This window comes from Pseudopipra pipra, chromosome 7 (assembly GCF_036250125.1).
Source record: "Pseudopipra pipra isolate bDixPip1 chromosome 7, bDixPip1.hap1, whole genome shotgun sequence".
Lineage (NCBI taxonomy): Eukaryota > Metazoa > Chordata > Aves > Passeriformes > Pipridae > Pseudopipra > Pseudopipra pipra.
In genome coordinates, this window is record NC_087555.1 from 9,861,478 (window position 1) to 9,877,967 (window position 16,490).

The window sequence follows — 16,490 nt, forward strand, 5'->3', positions numbered from 1 at the left end:
CAAGTTCAAATGATGGCATTAAAAACCACTGCTACAGCCTGTCTGTAGTCTAACTTTAAAAAAAAAAATGTATCTGAGACACAATGCAACTGTTTCTCAGTAAATTTAAATCCCAGTTTTTCCAGAATGTTTGCTTTGCTAATATGGTCTTGCAGAGCAGATCTGATGGAGTGCTTTTTTCAAATGCAATGCCCAGCTCATAACTTCATTTCATGATTATGCAATTTATGATGGGTTGGGTCACATTGTGTCATAATAGTACTCATAACAATTCTGCTTTCCTTTGTTTTTTCTCCCTCAAACCCACAAATTCTCGATATCATTTCCGAATGGAATTATTTTCTTCAAAGTTCATTTCACTCTGAGAATGGAATTGTTATTAAAAACACTCAACACCAGCCCATCAATTCTGTCATTGCGTATGTTCACCAGGGCTTAGATCCCCTAGTTCAGAGAAGAAAAACAATATTTCAGGTTGTCTTAGTAGTTTCCATACGTTACATTCAAATACATGTGAACATTTCTGTTTGTCTTTAAGCAAAATGGAGAAGTCAAGCTCATCATTTGTGGCTACAAGTTGCAGCTGAAAAATGTTGCAAGCAAAAAATTTATTCAAAGGTCAGATCACTTTTTGAAAGGCAAAATATCTAAACAGTTCCATGTTCATTGCCTCTACCTGTTCTCTTCTGCGTACCAGCATCCGGATCACAGGCAATGCTGCTAAATTTCAGAGTCTGTGCATGTCACGTATATTTGTTTTACAAGAACACCACTGCAAAGGGAAGGGAAACGTGACCTTCTCCTCCAAAAAACTGTCCTTAAAGAAATCTGTAATTTGGAGTGACATTGCTATCACACACACACGGTGTGAAGCAGAAAGGGATGGAACACTCCCACTTTGCCATCAGGCATTTCCAAATGTCCTCTACGCTATCTTTGTTCAGCGTATTTTAAGAAAAGACTGGGAACATTAAACTGAGTTTAGTGAAAAAGGGCCAACATATGGCCCTCTCTGCGTGATGCCTGCTCAGAGAGTGACATAAAAGCAGCAGAGAGGAGAGGCGGTTTCAACTGATTTCCTTGCATATATGTGGGGAGCACAGCAGGTAACTTAATTGGAAGGGACAAAAGGCATCTAGGGGCCTCTCTGCCTTCAGGGCAATAAATGCTGGAGATGCTGAACCTCCCTTTGGGAAGCTGAATAGCAAGTTCAAAAGTGGGTAGAAATTTCCATCCGCTGGCTAGCATCTGAGCTTCAGCAAAAGATAACTGGAAGCTTGTTGTTAATAACTGGAAGCTATGTTGTTAAATATTATTTTTAGCTGCAAAAGGATATGATGCTCTATCCCAAAGCCTCACAGCTCCCTAGACTGCAGGACTAAGCAGGACAGTTGGCTTTTGGATAGCAAACAGAAACTACCCATGTGCTGCTTAGCAGTTAAAAGTCAGCGTTAGACCAGGAGTAAAAATCCGTGGCTTACAATTTCATCAGATTTTCTCTTTGCTTTCTGAAGAACCTTTCTAGTTTCTTTTTAGATTTTTATTGTATGAAGGTTTAAAAATGATCTACTGGGATGTGTAGTAGTAAATCCACATATCTTTGAAACAGTATTTAAAGATGGTCTTTAATGAATATGAAGAGCTACTAAATTGGTTTTGCTTTTGGAGAATGTGGTGCCTTATGTCCAGGGTGTCTGCTTATGAAGTGAAAATTCGTTTCCAAAGTAAGGACATTTGTAGGAAAATTGGTTTATTGCAAGAAGTAGGACATGAAAGATCCTTTTATTTGTCAAATGTGTGCTTACCTTTCCAGGTGATTGTGGAGACTCTGGGAAACACAGCTCTCTCACTCTATTTCACATGGTGTATTAACACCATCTTCTCCTGCTTTTTCCTGGTGAAGCTGAGTTTAGGCATTTTCTGAATCTGAAAGAGAAGCTAAACGTATCTGATGGCCTTCTGTCACCCTTCTTCTCTTATGTGTTTCAAGTTTCAGAGAGTGCAGGGTGATTGCAGATGAGTTGTTTCCCATGAGAACTTTTTCTAAAGCCTTTGTGTTCATTTGATTTAAGGAGAACATGGCTTCTAGGCTCACATTTTCACTTAGGGAATAAACAAAGCAGAAACCTTCGAGATGCCTTAAGGTTTGGGTTTTTTTTTTTCTACCCCTCTTCTGGGAAGCCTCTAGTGTGGCCTTACCAACGCTCCTCCCATGTGACTAATTGGTTGAGCAAATACAGGAAAAAATGACCTTGATTTACCTGGGTAGAAATAAAAGGAGAGCCATCTGAATGTAAAATATTTATGTTCATGAGGAAACTATCTGGTACAGTTTATATACTTATTTACCAAATGTGGATAGCTAGGAACTGCTTCTGAAGGTCTGAGGAAGAACAGAGACAATTCCTGACAACTACTTGAAGTAATATTTTGATAACCACTGTTTTAATTTAATTTTAAAAGTAGAAACACAAAGACTTCTCTGAAATAGGATTTCAACTTTGACTTTTAGTCCTGATAGAATCAAATATTTTTTTTAATAAAGAAATTCAGACTCCAGCTGATTTTATTAATCATTTCCCTCAATCTTTCAAAGCAAAGATCATCTATTTTCTACAAAGAGAATTTGATAAAGTCACCAAAAAGTGATTAGCAGATTTTGTTTAATTTAATTGAGTTGTTCTTTACTGACAATTCACTGCAAGTGTTAAGCATTTATTTTGGCAACCAGCATAGCATTCCTCTTCATTGACTTTTGCCATCGCACAAATTAAGTAACTTAAAATTCTAAAGAAACTATGGTGGGGTTTTTTGTTTTGTTTTATTTTGCTTGAGCAGTTGACTGGAGTGAACTGGAAGGGTTGGAAAATCTGTTGTCCATTGTTAAGCTGAGCTGAAATGCAGCCTACAGCTGGAAGAATTCAAAAACTGGCAAAAAATGGCAGTTGTAAGGCAAAAAAATGCAGGGCCTTGAACAGATACATTTTAGAAGAGCATTTTCCAGTAGGGGTTATACGTCATCCAGGGGTAGTACTTGCTATGTGGTGTCACCCTCAGAGGAGGCAGCCAGTTCCTGGAGTTTTCCATGGCTTTCCCTTCTCCCCTCCTGTACTGTATACTGCCTACTATATTTAAAATATCATTTCCTGTGGTAAAATTTGAAAGCAATCACCATCATTCAATGAAATATTTTCTATTTATCAATATGCATTTTTGGTTCAAAATTTATGTCTGAAGGAAAGGTAATATATCTGGGATTTTGCATTCTGTATTTCTTCAGGATCTGAAATGGAAGTCAATATATTATTTTTATTGCACTTGTGTTGAGATACAATAACAGAAATCAGAGCCAGAAAAAAACCCTGCAAAGTTGCATCTATACCTCTAGTAGATGCTCTCCAGCAATTGGAATATTTAGAATCTTTCTTTTAATTAAATGTTTGTCTTTGGCTGGAGGAGAGATACTTCTAGTCTGGTAATCACACTGGGGGCAATAGGAGCTTAGTGCCAGCCTGGTTAACCCATCCACTGGGAAACCCAAAAATGGCCCCAGAAAATGTTCTGTGTACCATGGGTGGCACATGGGGCTGTGTGAGAGACCAAGCATGGGAGAATAGACTGGAGGGGTGTGAGAGCCTCCATCCCTGAGCACGTCTGGAAGGAGCAATCAAGGAAGCAAAGTGCCTGCCCAGGTCCCACGGGGCTTTCCTCCCTCCAGAATGGATCAGGAATGACCATGGAGCTGCTGACATCTGTAGAGGTAGCTTGGCTGTCACATCTGGGCACTGTGGTGCTGGGCAGGGTTAGCTTTGTAGGCAGGACAGAGCAGTTTCCTTCGTGTCTGGTTTTGGATCAAGACAGTGCTTTTGAAGTAAACTGTGGGATCATGCCCTCTTGCCTCAGTCTGGCTCACCTCCTCAGGCAGTCAGGGCTGCACCATCCAGCTCCCTTTTAGGATGAGCTGACCTGGGAGGCATCCTCCAGGAGGGCACTGGATGCCCTCCCATCCCTGAAGAGCATTCATCCACATCCAAGGTCCAGACAAACACAGGCAGAAAGGAACAGCCTAAACATGAATCCAGTGCACACTGAGTCCACGAGCTCTTTACCTCCACAGACTCTTTGTTCTTGCACTACAGCATTTGCAAGTGTAGATATGCCTGTATCTCTTAAGGACAGAAAAAATGGTCATTGCCAGCGTATTGTTTGTTGCCTGGCAATTATCTGTATAGTTGTGTGATGAAAGACTAAATTTCCAGCATTGATTCCTTTTATGACCTTGCCAGAAAGTATTTATCCCACTTTAAATTCTGGCTATCAGCTATACATTGTAATAGTCTTGTAGAGCATTGTATTATTTTTTGTAAGCCATTGGAAAACAGACACAAGTTCATTACTCTGTGTATCTAAGCAGGTATTTTACCCTGTTTAAATGGCTGTTGAAATTGCCTCTTTACATCTGAATATTTACATAGGTGTTACTGGCAATTTTTGTAAATTCAAAGACATATTTTTTTCCTAAAAGGGCAATCAGCAAACAAAATTAGAAAAACTTGACACCATAATAAATCAGAGTAACAACGAAATTGTAAAAATCATTTGTAATGACATATTTTGTTGCTGTTCTTGTTTGCTAGATTAGATTTCTGCTAAAGGTAATTGAAGAAAAAATTGTTCTGGTTAGAGGAATAAAATACATTAAAATTAAATGAGCTTCTTGAACTCTGCTTAGGCTTTGAGATATCATATCAAGGAATGAAAACACATTAAACAAGCATAATAGCTGTTTTTTGTGGTTGACCATAAAATAGTTATGGTCCAGCCTTTCTGTCACACCACGGGCAAGGCCTCTCAGGTAATGGTTGTGGCATTTGGGCAAAATGAGCTCACTGGGTCCACTACCTGAATTCCAGAGCTCCTCTTGTGTCGTGCTCAGTCATGGCATTGGGTACCTGAGAAGCAGGTAGAAGCTGCAGGGCAGCACGTGAGTGGTGGCACTGCTGCTGCCTTGGGAGGAGAGATCTGAGGACCTGCCTGCCCTTGGCTGCTGGGACCTGCTCTGGGACTCTGCTGGGACTTGAAGTTTAGGCTCTGATTGTATAGATTTTCCATAAAGGAACATAAAACTTTCTTCTGAGCAGCCTTTTCTAACACTAGATAAATGCAAATCAGTGGAAAAATAATTCCTCTGAAAAGTTATTGAACAACTACAAATGTCAGAAATTTTCAAAGTACCGTATCCTTGGGAAATTCTGAGCCTACAAAACTCACTTTCTCCACTTGTTTCAAAACACAATACCTTTTAAAATATGATTAATAGTTCCTCATGGCTGAATTTGGAAGTAGCATATGCTTTTTTATTAATTTATTAATTAGTTTTGATGTATATTCTCCCACTGAATATACTTCACTGCCCTTGTTTGGTGTTTTGTGTTTTTTTAACTTCCTTTCACTTCTGTCTGTCTTTCCTTCCTCACACACTTCCTTTTCTTTCCAGAAAGGCTCAGTCAATCAGGCCAAAAGTCTGGGATTTGTGGGGGTTTTTTTAAAGAAAAATGAAAGGAAAAATAGAATAATCAAAACCCAGTCATGGAAGGCAGTTCCCTCTGCAACTGGTATGGGGGAAGAAGCAATAACATTTTTTTCTAAAGCATCTTTATACATCTGTAGAAAAGCACTTAGGATTTTTTCTTTCTTTTTTATTGTTTACTAAATCAAAGCAAATGCATCTGAGGCTTATAGTGATGATAGGAAAAATTACAAAGACCTTTCATATGCAAAACCACATTTTTGTATGACTGAAGATTCAAAATGTATTATGCCAATCTTGTATTCAAAGACCAGCTTCGCAGGGTTTAAGTTCTATTATGTGTTTTTCTGGAGGCTTTTTGTTTCTTGGATGTTTTCTCTTTTTTTCCTTCATTTTTATGAGGTTTGTATTATTAGTACTTTGTAACGTTTTCACAGGGTCTTTCCTTTGAACCCTGCACATGAAATGAATGAAGAATCTGGTTTTGCTTTATGAATCAGCCTCTCTAATATGTCTTCTGGCTCTGGAAATATCCCCAGAATTCAGAAAGCTATCAAACAAATCTTCATCAGCACTTTAGTACTGTCTGCAGGCTGCAGCACACAGCTTTGATATTTGAAAGATCTTTGTATTTCACTGTTATGCATCTTGAAGGGATGTGTTATCTCAGTGTCAGGGGATTTGGAAGGGGGGGGCGAAACACTCACAAGAACTAAAACCACAAAGTATTTTTATGATTGAATACCATGTTTTTAATGAAAATTGTCGACTCTCCAGAGTTCAAGGTTGCTCTGGTTTGCTATTGCTGTTAGGGACGTTATCTGTCTGTAGTGATCAATCAGCTGTTCAAGACTTTCAGAGAAATAACTGCTGTCAGGTTTCCTGTTTCCTGGACTCGTATCCATTAAGCGACTCATCCCAAAAAATCTGACTTTTCTTTGACCCATCTCCTGGCTGTTCTGAGGATATATACCTGCCTTACTTACAGCAGGCAATTTCTACAGCCCAGGATGCAATCTTGGGGCCCCATGACTTCCATGGCATCATGATTTCCAGTTTTATTACCTGTTTTTCTGCCTTGGTGCCCCATTTTCATTGTTATCAAACTAAATGGCATTTATTGCTTCCTTACAATGATGAAACTCCTCTCTCCTACTTCCTTGCAGCTATGAAATTTCACTTTTCTACCAACATGGCAATAACATCTGGAGTTAGGAGAGAAATGAAAAGTATAAACTTGAGTTATAATAATTTTTTATTTTAATTAACAAATATACACCATGAAGTAGGAGTCAGTACACATGGAAATTTTTGCAGCACAATAAGCAACATATTTAGATTTGGTCATGCCATAAATGCCCAAAAAGATGTCCGTTCAGACCCCTGCTCTCTCCTCATGCCTTCTCTTGCAGTAGCATACGTGAGCTGGGTAAGGTTATGGGAGGTTCAGCTCTTGCAAATCCGTGGCTTCTTCTTCCCACTGCAAAACCCAGGCATGTGTGGGCACTGTGGTACCAAAGTAGACCCCAAAGCAAGTTGCTGCTGCCAACAGTCAGCTCTGCCCTTACAGATGGGTAACACTCCTGAGCAGGACTGTCAGAAAGATTTCCAGAGTGCTCCTGATCTGCTCCTGCACAAAGCCTGGCAGCTGCAGTTTGCCTCCTCTGCAGTCAGGTTTGCCCCAGGTGAGCCAGTGCACCTCCTTAGCGATGGCTCGGGTGCACGTCCCGTTGTGTGACAGCTACTGTGACCATCACGAGAAGCAAACTGCAGGAAGGTAATGATTTAGCCTCACAGTCCTTTGCAGACTCCCTTTGGCCTAAGGCAGCCAAGTGCTAGTTAGCTCTCAGCTACTGCAAATTACCTCGAGCAGAACAAGGTGGCTTGCTCGGAAATAAAAATCCGGCAGTTAGAAGCAGCTGGGTGAGGAAATGACGGCTGCAGCCACTAACCCATGCATGTGTTAGAGAGCGTGTGAGCAGCAAATAGCCAGCATGGGGGAAAAGCCATTGATTTTGAAATAAAACTGATTCAGAGGGTTAAGGCCAGATATCCTCTTGGCACTGCCAAAAACAGAAGCTACCAAAATGGAAATCAAGAAAGATGTGTCCCAGGAGCTCCTGTGTTCACAAGTTACAGCTAAATTTTAAATTGAGGGCAACAGGATCAGTTGCCTATTTAAAAGTGTTCGTGCCTTTTGACTATCAGCAGTTTCTGTGCTAAATGACAAAGATACAATTACAAGGGCTCATAAGGCAGTTTTTTTCTCTGGGTGGCTTGTTTGTATACATACAAATGAGAGGTAGCCTATGGCAGTCAAGCATCTCAGAATGCTTTTCATAAACAATCCTGAAATTGTCCTGCAAAGCAATATCTGTCTACCTTGCTGACAGATTCAGAACAAATTGTGCTATATGAGATTCAATTTTTTTAATAGACTGAAAAAATTTGCACAGCTATGCAGATGTTTCAACCATTTGGCTTACTGTAATCAAATGTGTTGAAGAAGCTCTTAAGTGTATTTCAGGTCTATAGCATGTCAGTTCAGCTGGTTTGGCTACTTTTTTCTGTAGCAAGTCTGTTGGAAAATGCATTCAGGAGAGCAAAGTGATGGTGCTGCTAATATTAATAATAGTACTTAGTTCTTCAATTGCATTTCATATTTTCAAAGTGCTGTACAAATGCTAATTAATTAGGCTGTGAAGCTGAATGCCAAATAGAGAAAAAGCCTTGTGTCACTGCTTGTAGAACAAGTTATCTTGATTGTTGCACTTTTAGTATTTTCCTTGGGAAAGCATGAGTAATCCAAAGAACAATTCAACTGCACAGAGCACAGCAGGGTCCGGGGGTGAAAAGTGCCACAAAAATCCAAAGATGTGCTGACCTCAAAGCTGAGACAACATCTTGTGGTTTTAGTGTTTGAAATGAACAGAGATGTCTTGATTCCAGGATTAGGCTTTTAGTTAAGTGACAGAAGTGGAACACTATATTTCCTATTCTGTGCAAAATCTGAGGGTTGTTTTTTTTTTCAAATTCCCCCACAAGTTACCACTTTTATGAGTTTTTCGTGCTTCCTCAAATGTAAAAATCTCACACACCACCCGGAATGCATCTTCAATACACTGCTATTGAAAAAAACCCAAACAACTTTACAACTGCTTTGAGAGATTTCTACACAGGAGCCTTATAGGTTGACCAGTAAATCAAGCTCTTTTTGTAACAAAGATGAGTGGCCAAGACGGCTGTCAGGCCACAGGGAAAGGGAGGCTGAGCTCACAGGTGGAGGCTGGCTGGGGCAGGATGGCAGGAGAGGAAGCTGGATCTGGCAAATTTCCTTCACCATTCCTCAGGAGACCTCATGTTAGCTGAAGCAGGAAGGCTGTTCCCCAGAGAGCCCCTACCTGGGCCAGGAGCTGCAAGATACAGAAGCTTTATCTCCAGTGATAGGGAGTTTGCTCTTTCCTGAAAGTAATCATTCCATTTCAGAGAAAATCAAATGGGAATTACAGTTAAGTAAGACTCTGGGTTGTGCACTGGTAGCACTAATTTTTTATTAAGTGGCATAGAGACATGAGTCATCCTCAAGTGGAGGGTGCTCTGCCACAGCTCAGGGTCCTCTCCTCAGAGTACTGTCACCCACCGGTGCTGCTGTGGCTCCTCAGACTGTGCTCACCTGTGATCTGCCCGGGCCTTTCCTCTGGGACAGCCCTGTGCTGCCAGGCACATTTGGAGATGGGGCTTTCAGGAGGAAATTACTCCTTCTCAGGAGCGAGGGCATGGGAGAGTCAGACTCTCCGTGTCTCTCTTATTTGTTATTTATTTTATGTATCTTTCATACTGATAAGCTTTGTCAATGGCTGATTGGGACACATTTTTTCTAGCAAATTTTCTTCAGAAGAAACCGAGACAATTTGTACAAGCGAGCTCTGAGTTAGCAGGGAGAAAAGCAGATTGGGTCCAGCACCTCCTGCATGTCAGGAAATGCTTCAGGAGCCCAAACTGCAGTTCTGCATGTTTCACTTGAGAGAGTTGCCTTCTGATAAAACAGGCTGAAATACCATCATTATATGGCAAAATTACCCTGACTTAAATTAAGTTAGGGAGCTGCTTTCAAAGATGCTTCACCTGTCTGTATGAAAGAGCATGCAGAGATGTTTTCCCAGGCCATGTTTTCCCAGTCTCACATGCTCTATTATCTTTATGCACATCCACACCATAGGGAGACTGTGGGAAGGAATCATGCTATTTAGGCAAATTTATCCACATTTGAAAGGGACTTTAAAAGCTCTCACAGACAATACAGAGATAGAAATAAAGGTAAAATAGTAGTCCTTCTTTTTCCTTCTCTCCCAAAGTAATGGAATATTTGTTATTGCTTTTGAAAGAAATAGGCTTTTATCCTAAAAATATCCCGAAACTGCTACACCAACGTTGCTGTTTTAAAAAGAGAGAAATAGGCCACTATTTTGGAATCAGCAGATCAGGAGTTTTCTTTGCCTGTATTGATTTTTATATGGGTTTTTTTTTTCAATTTTTCACTATAATTATTTTGATGAAACAGCGGCTAATTGTTGGTCTGACCATCAGGCCTTTGTTAAACAATCCTTCTTTGGTTTGATGAGTGTGCCTAGTATCCTATTTTCAAATTGCCTCTTGAAATCATCTTGGTTTTCTCCATAATACAAAGAAATCACTGTTATTATATTTTTGTGTACTTTGCATGCAGCCATCTCCTTTCCTCTATTGAAATACAAATTCAAGGTGTTTTCATAACTTGTTGATGGTATGTTATGATGATCATTTCTCATATAATACTTTTCAAAAAATATGTACCTTGATACACTGAGCTTTCCAGACTCCCATTCTGAGAGACAGGAAATTAAGTGGTAAAATTGGTGGAATTACTTTTAGTGAACGAATTATCCAGCCAATTCGTTTAATTTTGTGGCTGGCAAATCATTTTGAAACTGTGGTTTCTGTATTGGAATATTTTGCTCACACGTAATTCCCTAAAATAACTGGCCCCACAGCTCAGACTGCCAGAAATTTGGACATCCTGGTTTATACTGAGTGGCAGATTAATGCACAGGGTGGGATTGTCCACAACAGTCTCGGGAATTGCTCTTAGCAGGTCATTCAGCTGAAGGCAGGCAAATAGGAGAGCAGTGATGCTTGCAGTTGCTGAATTCTCTCTGCAAGAGTGATGGTGTCTCTCCAAGAACCAGAATGCTGAGGAACCCATGCACCAAATATTTAAAACTAAAAACCAAGGGACACATGAAATTGCATGTATTTAGCAGCACTGTTTAATTTCCATTTTATTTTGAAAATGCCATGTTAGCAATAGGGTGGGAGGATTCACAGTTCCTTCCTGCTGCTCCCTGCACTCTGCCAGCCAATTCTCTCCATAGCAGGAGAAAAAAACGCTCCCAAATCACAATCTAATTGAAAAGTTAAGAAAGATAATACAGAACTCCCCAACTCTATGGAGGGATGGGTGGTTGAGTACTAATCAATTCAGAATATATTTCTTCTGGGACCAGCACTTACTGACAAGCAATTATTCTTTAAAAGATATACATCATAATGGATTCTGCTTCCCAAGAATAAAGGCTCAAATTCTCCAAGAACAACAGAGACCAAAATGGGTATAGCATTTTCCCAGTGAAGATGGGTATACTTTGATAGTATTCGTGCTGCTGGACCAATTAGGTGAAGCTGCTCATTTGCAATTAGGATTGCTAGGCACCAACTCTATTAACGCTCCCAGGCAGTAGCTCTACATCAGTGCTCCCATGCCAGAACCATTTATTTCCATATTTGTAATAGACAGACATGGGGTATCCCTGTTGTCCCAGGAACCTCATTCATGTTGGTGCTAGGATCTGGTAACACACTTACCAAGCATTAAAATTACTCAAAATTCTCATTGCTCAATGCAGAGTGCAGGAGACTATGTGTAAATAGGTGTTGGAGTCAGCGTGTTTATTTGCTTATTACCTAAGAGCTGGTCTGGCTTTAATGAACGATATGACATCTATATCTTCATGCTAAATCTGCTACAGGATTTGCTTTTCTGTAGCATTTAGGAAAAGGCAAATAGTGCGTGTTATAACACTGCATATCCTGTTGCTAAAAATATATCCCTTGATTTACATATTTCTTCAATGTATGTATACATAAATACAGATCTTGTCTATCCTGCAGACACACACACACATGCAGACTTTGCATTTGCTATTCTGATAACTTAATAGATAAAGGATTACCTCTGGGTCCTCTCTGGTTATTCACTCTCCTCCCACACCTCTCTGCTCCTCTCTGCCCAGTTGCAAGTTGGGTTAACTCCTATTTTAGCTGAATTAAACATGTGCTCCATACTCAGCATTTTAAACTCTAAGATACCTAAAAATATTTGCAAATCTCTTTTGCACTGAAGATACATACAAAAATCTTTCTTTCTAGAGTCAATTCTACTCTTACTTATTTGTGAATAGAGGCAGCACATCTGCACTGAAGATGTACAATGGGATAAGCAAAACCAAAATCTCGCTCATCCAATATAAATGACTTTTATGTCTGAAGAAGTAATTATCTAATGTCATAAGAAACCCAACAATAATTTCCTAATGCTTCTTCCAAGTGACATGGGAAGCATCAAACAGTATGAATCTGCTCTGAAAAATACAGTAGGTGTTAATGAAAATTAAAATTGAATTAGTGGACATACTATTGCAATCATGTCAAACAAAAGCAACAGATACTCCAGATTATAATTGCAAACCCTGTTTTGTGGCACGTTATCTCATGTGGAAGCAAAAATAACTGTATTCTCCAGTTCCCTTTCAGTCATTTTTATGAATGTTGCATTTTGTTCTTTTTCCCCACAGTACAAGCCAGGTGTTCCTTTTTTCTGCAAAACAACAATACATCACTTAAGTGAAGTTCATTTTTTGAAGCTCAGCGAGTTGAGGCTTTCTCCATTTCCCTGGCTGTATCCAATCAGCTAGTGGAGGCAATGGCATGTGTCATAAATTTTGCTGTGAATATGGGCCAGCAGAAACGTATACCAATTCAGAGATCACATCTCCTCAGCATCCCACTAGGCAGGAAAGGAAATGAAATGTGTTTGCTGTGTTCTGCTGAAGCAAGAGAATGGAGCAGGAGCCGAAAAAAACCTGAATTCTTAGCAGGAAAGAAAACCTCTCTCACAAGAAAACCTTGAGAAAAATTAACCCCCAGAACACTGCCTGCGTTTTTCTCCAAGAGCCTTTTCTCAAGCAGTCTCCAAGTTCAGCCATGCTTCTCACTTGCAGTGGTTGACTAAGACTTTCCCTTCTACTGCCCCAGCAGTGAATGCCTTTGCTGCCCTACACACGCCACTGATGAGGACTTGTTTTCTGAGCAGTGTTGAGAATGAAAGCCATTAGTAATTGAGGAGTGCTGGGATGACTGAGAAAGTTTACTCTTTTCTCCACATAGAACCAACTTCTGTGGCTATTCCATTTGCATTCCAAGCTTCCAAACACTGAAGAGCAGTGCTGCTCATCTCCAATGCTATCTGGGGTTCCCATGCCAGTGCTGTGTCCAAGAGGAATAGTGTGGCCAAAGAGACAGTTACTTCTGCATGTGATATGCTTTATCACATAAATGCAGCCACAATGATCTAGTGGCATGGGAATAAATGTCCTATTCCTGTTGTCTAACCCTTAAAGCAACCATTCCTCGTTCTTAAGTAAGACACTCTCAGGAAAGGTTGTTCCTATTGGCCTGCTGACACCACTGCCCTATGTATGTCCCAAACACACTCCTTCTTTTCTCTACAGGTGTTTTGTGGGGTTTCTAGAGTTGCTGGTCAGGTTAATGGAATGATTGTTTCCTTTTTAAGTCTGAAACATTAGTAATTTTTCCAGCAGAGTCATTCAGTCTGTCAAGGTCACAAGACTTTATCCATTTACTTGACGCTATGGCTGCCTGAATGTCACATTCCTGAATTTAAAAAAAAGGTAATCCACAGAGGATAAAGAAGTTTTTTGTCTTGCGAGAGGTCTGGATTTGTCAATTCAACCCTTTGCATGCTCTAGGATGGCTACATGGTATGTCCAGCGTCAAAGATGGAATTTGACACCTGAGGAGTAGGATATGTATCAGATTTGGGTTTTTGGTCATTCTGAGGAAGTTGATCCTGACCTGTTTGACCTCAGACTATGGGCTGTGGGGTCATTCTACAGTGATTTCTGGTGTCTGTATTACTCCATTTTTTTCCTGACCTCTCTCACTCTTTTTTGGGAAGAAGGGGTCAGGGTAAATACACATGTCTAAAGGACAGTTTCTTCATACTCTTGGGGATTAAATGTTCTCCCAAGACTACTGTCTGGTCTCTACTATGGAGGACTGAGCAGTCTGAACCCTGAATGGTCTGAGCAAATAAAGGCACTATAAAATCCATTTAAATTACTGTGTGATGCAGGAGGGTCAGATCCTTATGTATTTATTTCAAGGAATTTCCATGACTGTAATGAACTTTGTGCAAACAACTACAAGCTCTCATGTAGTATGTAGCAAAAGGGCAGGGGAGCGGGGAGGAACAAAGCTTAAAAGGATTTAGCTATGCTTGGTCACTCTCTGGATTACTTACTTTTGTTTGCTTCAGGCTTTTTCTCTTAACTGTGCATCAGGGCTATGTATTGACTTTGCTGAATTATTGAAGGCAGTTGCAAATGATGCATGAAATGAAAAATCCTTCTTCACCCTCTGCACAAACTGCCGACGGACAATTCTGTGCAATCACTGCTGAGCTGCGCCATGATATCAGGTATACCTACATACCCACAAAAATTGTTGGAATTAATGATAATAGGAGTTTCTGTTCTTAATATTTCTCTTACTCCTTTCACCTGTCAGTTTCAGAAGAAATGCAACATATTGCCAGGGCAGTTCCATCACCAAAAGCAGCTGCACCCACTATAACTTTATAGTGGTAGAACTGGGGGTAGCATTTGGGACCAAGTCAAAGAAAATTGGCAGCCTTCTGGTGTGCTTCTAGAAATCAGTCCCTTCATCTTCTCTCAGATTTATGAGTGTACATGTGTATGTCTTTTAATATTTTATTAAGGGCAAGCTTGGCACCGAATACATAAAAATTAGCTGGAAGCTGCTATGTACATCCGTGTAATGAGAAAAGGACTAATAAAGTACAAGGATATGAATAACAAAAAAGAGACACAGTTGAAGAGAAACAATTAGTAAGTCGTAACAGGGGGAAGAGGAATGCAAGGGAAGACAGACTATACTGTGCAAGTGGAGGGAACAGGGGTGCTGAAGGAAGAGAGGAGAAAACAGACCATAATGCAAAATCCGAGGTTCTCTGAGCATGAGTTTATGCTTCTGAGTTGTGGAAGACTGGATTGTGAGTTTCTTAGGATAAGTCCTGAAGAAAATGTGGAGTGTGTGAAAGTTGTGCAACACTGAAAATAGGTGTAGGAACAGCACTTTCAGGGTTGAGGCCCCTGGATTGTCAAAATTTGTCCCTGGTCTGGAAGAGGAACAAACAACTTCCAGTCTTGCTCTCCCTGCACTCACCCAGGTGTGACAGCACCGGGATGGGGGAAATCACAAAGCTACATTCCCCTGCCTCGCAGGGCTTCCCATGAGCTCTAAGAAGCAGGGAAGTCCACACTGTGTCACATACAGGCTCACTTCTTTTTCTCTTTTTAAATAAGCTGTACCTGTTAAGGGAATCTCTATTTTGAAAAGCTGCATTTCCACATAGCTACAAAAAGTCATGTTGAATTGAGCAGTACACACAGATGACAACCAACTCTGGAACGACAAGAGTTTTTCAGCAACTATGTGCTGAAACCATCCCTTACTCAGAGGCCCCCAACCCAAAACATTAAACTTGCTTGGTATAATTTGAAAATCTTCTGAAAATATATATTGTAAGAGTGAATGTTAATGTTAGGGTTTGGAGTTTAATTGTGATTGTGCTGCACAGCTGCTAACACCAGCCTCTTTAGAATTTATGTCCCTGTCTAGGTTGTTCAGGAAATTTAATTTGAGGAAGTTGTGTTTATCAACTTCCTGGCTTACTGTCAACAGCATGCTGCTTTCTTTTTAATATGAGGTGCTAATTATGTTTTTCTCAGACTTCAGTATAAATGAAATGTATTTGGCAGTTGTCAACAGCTTTGCAGAGTATGATAATGCCATAATGCAAAATCCGAGGTTCTCTGAGCATGAGTTTATGCTTCTGAGTTGTGCACCTTACAATTATATTTCACACTGTGGACAAGATCATCTGACCTGTTTTGCAGATGTTTTGGAGAACATAGAAACTGCCAGAAAGTGTAATAGCACGGAACATCAGAAAGGCCTGTCCTTTGTGAAGGTGGAGCACAACAAAGCTGGTCTTTAGTGAAAATCTTGCAGCATTAACAAAGAGCTTCAATCAAATTAAGCAGGAGTGCACCTGTTAAATTCTTTCTTCATCCTGAAACTGAGAATATCTAGGTAAGGGTAAACCATTCAGAAGTGGGAGTGGGGGGAAGTGGTGGTGGTGAGGGGTGACACTTCCTCTTTTTTTCCAAGAACACACAATGATCTGTGTGCCACCAATCCCTACACCATGAAAATTGGCACTTAGTGAATCGAGATCACGCAAAACTTTCTAAAAGGGGTCTGAGCTCCAGACCTTCTGGGCACAATGGAGGAGGCACACCACTCCAAAATCCCTCCATCCTTTGCCATAGCTCTGGCAGTGATGTGTTGAGCAGATTCCACTAGGAGATCCTCTCAGACACAAGCTGCCCAAGTAACTCTTGGAGATCTTGAATTAGGGATTATTAAAGGAATATTGAGCCTCTTCAGCTCCCACAAAAAAAGAAAACAATTGCAGGACAGAAAGGAAGGAATTGGCAAAGGTGCAACTTGAATATCACAAGGATGGAGGCAACCTATT

The 16,490-nt window shown here is 40.4% G+C and overlaps 1 long non-coding RNA gene across 1 annotated transcript in view; it reads left to right on the plus strand.

The window, feature by feature from the left end:
- Positions 1 to 16,029, plus strand: part of LOC135417607 (uncharacterized) — a 394,759-nt gene extending 378,730 nt beyond the window's left edge. The window contains exon 3 of the long non-coding RNA XR_010432135.1: positions 15,847 to 16,029. This is a non-coding gene — a long non-coding RNA (uncharacterized LOC135417607). The remainder of the gene's footprint in view (positions 1 to 15,846) is intronic.
- The last annotated feature ends 461 nt before the right edge of the window (positions 16,030 to 16,490 follow it).